The following is a 6,205-nucleotide window of genomic DNA, read 5'->3' as shown; positions in this document are numbered from 1 at the left end:
TCTCCAGCATAAATTGTCATTTATGTTCCTAATTTTAGCCATTTTGGCAGGAGTAAGATGGTATCTCATAGTTGTTTTGATTTGTATTTCCCTAATAGCTATAGATTTTGAGCACTTTCTCAAGTGTTTTTCAGCCTTTTTGATTTCCTCTATTGAGGATTCTCTCTTCAGTTCTGTACCCCATTTTTAATAGGTTTATTTGGTGTTTTGTTGACTAGTTTCTTGAGTTCGTTGTATATTTTGGAGATCAGCTGTATGCTTTTGATCAGTGACAGAAATTTCTTTATCACTTCAAAGCTCCTGAAGGAGAAGAGTTTTAGAATAGAAGAAGAAGCATGGAGAACTTATAAGTAGGACGGGATTATTAGAGTAGAAACAGAACAATAAAGGGCACATGAAAATAAAAGCATGAATCCCCAAGTTGTGTGTGAGTATACTATAGAAATCTTTTAGCCCTTCCTTTTCTCCTGAGAAGCATTTCAACTTTGGACCCTGGGTAGGGGCTATAGCAGATCTTTTAGCCCTTACAGAAAACAGGAGGCATTGCTAGTTGGACCTCAAGTAAATAATGCAATTCTAAAGCAATTTCCCCATGAGGAAAAACTATTTATCTATCACTTTTCAGAAATATACCTATTTCATAAACCTGAAAAAATCTGGCATTCTTTTCTGATACACATCCTAATGTATACTCTAATTATATTTTGAATATATATCTAAATGTAGAACAATTTTTGACTATTACTACAAGGACTTAATTTGTAGACCACTGGATTCAATTGGGAGATTTGAAAAGTCCAGAATAATGTTTATATTAAATCCCATATTAAATGTTATTGATGAAAAGACATTTAAAACTATTTTGATTTGGTAGTCTTGCAATAGTAGATTCTTATCTGAAAAAATTCTTAACAGATCAGTTGATCTGTTTATATAATCATTGTAATTATGCATTATTGCATAATTACTGTAAGTACATATAATCAGCTATAATATATAATCACATAATGCAGTCATTGTAAAACAAGTTCTTGCGAATCTGAATGTAATGCTTCATACATGTGTAGATCAATACTATTTGCATTTGGGCAGGTTAAAATGGGACTTTATTTCCTACAAAGAGTTACCTTTTTCAAGAGCTAGCCTTCCACTAGGCATTGCATGGAAAGGAAATATATATACTTTATTTTCTTTTTTTATTTAATTTATTATTTTACATGTCGATCCCAGTTCCCTCTCCCTCCCTCACTTTTACCCTCTCTGCCCTCTCACATGAACCCAAACCACCCTCCCCTCCCATCCCCCACCCCAATTCCATATGTAAGGGAATGCCATCCAGTTGGGGTCATGTAGATCTGACAGGTCATGTGAAGGAGGGACTAGGGCTTCTCTCCTGTCTCTAGACATTGCATGGAAAGGAAATATATATACTTTTAGTTCCTCATCTTCTTAATTACATTGTTAAATTTTAATGCATGCCAAAGGCATTATTTATTTGATGCATACTAAATCATTTTACAGTGTTGGAGCTATGGAGATGGTCAGATGTGACACAAAAATATCAGTAACAGGATACATTAACAATCACAATTAATATCTTTCATAAATCATTGGAGACTAGATTAGGTATTCTGTTGAATTTTGAATAAATAAATAAATAAGCAACGTTATTAGGTTCTCTCCTTGTAAAACACAAGCGATTCCATCTTGAAGATGTTCATCTAGACCCCAAAGAGGACCATATGAATGTTCTCAGGATCTTGGTATATAACCCAGGCTCATCTGAAACTTGTTTTATATCTAAGAGATGACATGAACTCATGATCTCTTGCCTCAGCTTTCCAAGTACCTAGATGAATACAGTACCTAAATCAACATCTTTTTTAATTCCTTTTAAAATTTCCAAAAACTAAAATATTTTGCCTGGTGGTGGTGTTGCACTCCATTAATCATAGCACCCAGGAGGCAGAGACAGGCTGAAAAGAAGTGTGATATACAACAAAGATTAAAGGATGAAAACCCTGATACTTTTTTTAGATGCAAAAATTCACTTGACAACATTCAACATCCTTCCTGATTCGATTTCTCAAAAAAACAAAACTAAAGTATTTCATTATAACACAACAGTAGGACATAAAAATGGTGACATGCCCACTTTTATCATTCTGTTCAACAGGGTGTTGGATGTCCTATCCACAGCAATGACAATGAAGAGCAGAAGTGTTCTTGAATCACAATGCTAAACTTTCCTCCAAAATAAACAATTTGAGCTTTCTATCTTCTGATTCAGAACATTCACCTACCTAGGGATGCATTTTTCATTCATAACAAACAACATGTAAATAAAGTTAGAAATTCAAAAGGGATCAGACATGGCATATAGTAAGTTATTTTGTCCAACCATCTCCATGCTATAGAGGTAACCACTGTATTAATGACTTGGATTGAACTGATACTCTCACACTGTAATGACCAAGTTTTGAGAGTTGGAGACTTGAGGGGTTATTATGTAATGAGACAGAAACATCATCAACAGATTTACCCACTGATTAATACATAAGAGAATGAGCTATGCAGTGGTGATGTCCAGTTAAAGTATGTCATTCACTAAGGGCTTGCATTTGAAAGAGAATGTGACCCTATATCCTCCTCACTCATCACCCTGCCCTCTACCCTACACTTTCTATCTACTCCACGTTATTGGCAGCCTTATATGAGCTCCAGCACATGCTTCCTACCATGATGGAGTCTCAAATAACCATGAACTAAAACCATTAGCCAAAATGAATCCTTCCTCGTTTAAGTTTTTTGTTGTTTGGTTTTTTATTGTTTACTTTAGTTATTATGTCAGGGACAGGAAACTAAAATAATCAGATCTCAGTTGTCTTAACTAGTTTCTGATATTAATACTGTACTGTCATTTACTATATTAAATTTCCTTAAAACTTTTGAGATCCATATTCTTCTATTATAGTTGTCTTAGTCAGAGTTTCTATTATTATGAAAAGATGCCATGACTGTGGCAACTATTATAAAGAAAACATTTGATTGAAGGGTTCATGCTTACAGTTTCTTAAGTTCAGTTTATTATGATCATGAAGGAGAACATGGTAGTGTGCAAGTAGATGTGATGCTGGAGATGAGAGAGCTACAACTTCCAGGCAATAGGAAGTCTACTGGCTGTTACACTGAGGGAAGTATGAGCAAAAGAGACCTGTTTACAGTTCAGAGATTTAGTTCGTTGTCATCATGGTGAGACATTGTGGTGTACAGAAAGACATGGTGCTGGAGAAGGACTTGATCCACAGGCAGAAAAAACAACTATGACCCTGGACATATCTTGAGCATATGAGACCCCCAACAGTGACACAGTTCCTCCAACAAGGTCACACCGCCTAGTAGTGCCACTCCCTTTAGGGGCCATTTTCTTTCAAACAACCACACTAGTGAGTTTTGAAAAGCACTTATATGTGTAAACAACTTCCTAGTTGTTCTTTTCTGCATGCTTTCATAGGGAAAACATTGGAACAGCAAATATTCTCAAAAGTGGACTATCTGGACATATTCATATATCCAGAATATGCATTCCTGAAAATAGCCAAGAAAAGATGAATGCAGTTTACCCTTGTTATATATTGTTGCATATTCCTCTGAAGGAAATATCCCACATTCATTAAGGAATTTGTAGATCTTATAATATTCATGAAGCTAATAATCAGAAATAATTGGAGGACCCAGTAGCTGAATTTCAGTGATCGATTCTTGTAGCTGTAAACCAAACCATTTGGTACACCCTCCACTAAGCATGCTTGTATTGTTTATCTTAATACTTCATAAATTTTATGACAATCTTTTTCTCTTTAAAAGAAGATAAGCTGAAATTCTCTACTTCTAACAAGCTCCCAGGTGAGACAAGTTCTATGGTTTTTATGAACCACATAGAACAAACATTCTATGGAGTTTGTCCATTTTACCACAGAGACAGGCATTTAGATTGGAGTGCTGAAATTTTTTAGGCTCAAAGAACCTGAAGCCTCTTACAGTATAGTCTCTCCAGGAGTTTTATTACAGTGCTTATGATTGTTCATATTTGCCACAATTTTAATCAAAAGGAAAAGTTTTCTATTTCTCTATCTCATTACAAACAACAATAGACATAATACATGTTAACAGAAATAATGTGTTTCTTCAGTTCTGAAACAATATTAATGAAAAAGGGCAAGAGCTTTACATTCTAAAAGGTCTCATTAAGGGACTGGAAATATTGCTCAATGGATAAAAGAGACTGCTCTACAGGAATTAGCACCTGAGTTCAGATCCAGGACCCCACATCAAACATTCAGAGTAGCTTGGCACACCTGTGACCCATGTACTGTGGGGAGTGGAGATAGGAGGATGTCTGGAGCTTGCTGACCAACAAGCTAATTCCAAGCTCAGTGACAAACCATGTCTAAAGGGAATAAGTAGGAGGATGGTAGAGTTGATCAGCTGAAGCCCTGTATTTACTCATACACACATGCACGCACACGCGCGCGCGCACACACACACACATACACACACACACACACACAAAACACGCACATAGAGGGAGAGAAGAGAGGGAAAGATCTGATACATTGTTTACTAGAATCCATTAGGATTCTTATATATGTTTTTTTTTGAGCAAACACTTTTGTAATGAATATATTTTACAAATATGCTGGAGAATCATGCAATGCTGCCTGCATTGGATGCAATCCTGGGCCACAAGTCTGCACATTCCTTTGCAACTGGACCTGTGATAGCAGAACCTTTCATCTCGCTTTTATTGTTTACTATGACCCCTGCATTGTCTTCAAAATAAACACCCCATCTTTTCTTCGATACGTCTTTCGTTGACGAAGGATGGACCTTTTTCCTTAGTTCTGGTTTGCCTTTCTTAACTGTGGCCATCACCATGTCACCCACGCCAGCAGCAGGAAGTCTGTTCAGTCGTCCCTTGATGCCCTTAACAGAGATGATATACAAATTTTTGGCCCCTGTATTGTCTGCACAGTTGATCACAGCTCCTACCAGAAGACCCAGGGAAATCCGGTATTTTGCTCCAGAGGACCCACCACGTCCTCGCTTCGACATCTTGGACGCCCGGAAAGAGCCAGAAAAAAAAGCCTTATATATGTTTCTATATGCAACTATTGTGCTGTTTTGTACTGGGTTCCACTTAGCCACCACAGAAATCTGCTATACATCTCTTAGAGGAGGGAGAGAGCAAATGATGTCAGAATACTTTTGTATGAAAATGCATTTTCACATATGTGGGCTCATATTAGTGCACATGCACTATTGAGCATATAAGTTACTGTCAGGCATCTCTCTCACCTCATTTGTTGATATAGGAACTCTCCATTTAACACCAATACTGATACAGTGATTCTAGCTAATCTACTTGCTCCTTGGATCCCTTGCCACCAGTACTGATATTGCAACCAGGCCACAACAACCACCCCACAATTATATAGGTTGGGCTGATTTGAACTCAATCCTCATGATCATGTGGCAAGTGCTTTATGCACTGAGACATCTGAAGACAGCCTTGTCCTTCTATATACCCATGTGGGTGCCCCAGATCTCCAAACCATGCTTTAGGAACTCAGTTTATGTGCTGGCTCCATTAAATTCTTGATTTCTACAATGCTGGTTTGGATTACTCCTAAGTCAAAGGCTGTTGATTGGATAAACTCCTATAGCATTGCTAGAATAATTGGTTTTCCTAATATTTTACAAAAAATTGAAACTGTAACACAGATCAAGTTTCCAAACATGTTGCAGCAACAAAATGACAACTAGGTTAGAGAATAGAACTCAGCTATGGAACAGAAGGAAGTTGAGGGAATAATGTAACATCTTTCATTGGTTCCTATGATATTAATGCTGTTCAGGAATACGAACAGTTGCAACCAGTTGTCTCTATGGCAATTAAATATTTAAAGTTATTTGGGGCCATTCACTCACCTGCTAACAATATCTATTCCTTGAAAATGAACATTATTCCTCAAACTGCTTGCTATCATAGGGCTGTGACATAATTAGGTTTTCCAATAAGTCTATCTTTGTGTCATCATAGTTTTTGTCAGCATAGTGAATAATGACAGCCTCTTCTGCTCCTAGATTGATGTAATTATTTCTCAGGAAATCTTTATATTACCTTCTAAAGAAGTCCAGTTTA

General features: G+C 36.8%; 1 pseudogene; it reads right to left on the bottom strand.

The window, feature by feature from the left end:
* Window positions 1-4,675: 4,675 nt before the first annotated feature.
* LOC127217886 (60S ribosomal protein L23-like) lies at window positions 4,676-5,135 on the bottom strand (annotated as a pseudogene).
* Between the last annotated feature and the right edge of the window lie 1,070 nt (window positions 5,136-6,205).

This window comes from Phodopus roborovskii, unplaced genomic scaffold (genome assembly GCF_943737965.1).
Source record: "Phodopus roborovskii unplaced genomic scaffold, PHOROB, whole genome shotgun sequence".
NCBI lineage: Eukaryota > Metazoa > Chordata > Mammalia > Rodentia > Cricetidae > Phodopus > Phodopus roborovskii.
The sequence above is the reverse complement of the archived record's forward strand: the minus strand, read 5'-3'. Positions and strand labels throughout refer to the sequence as shown.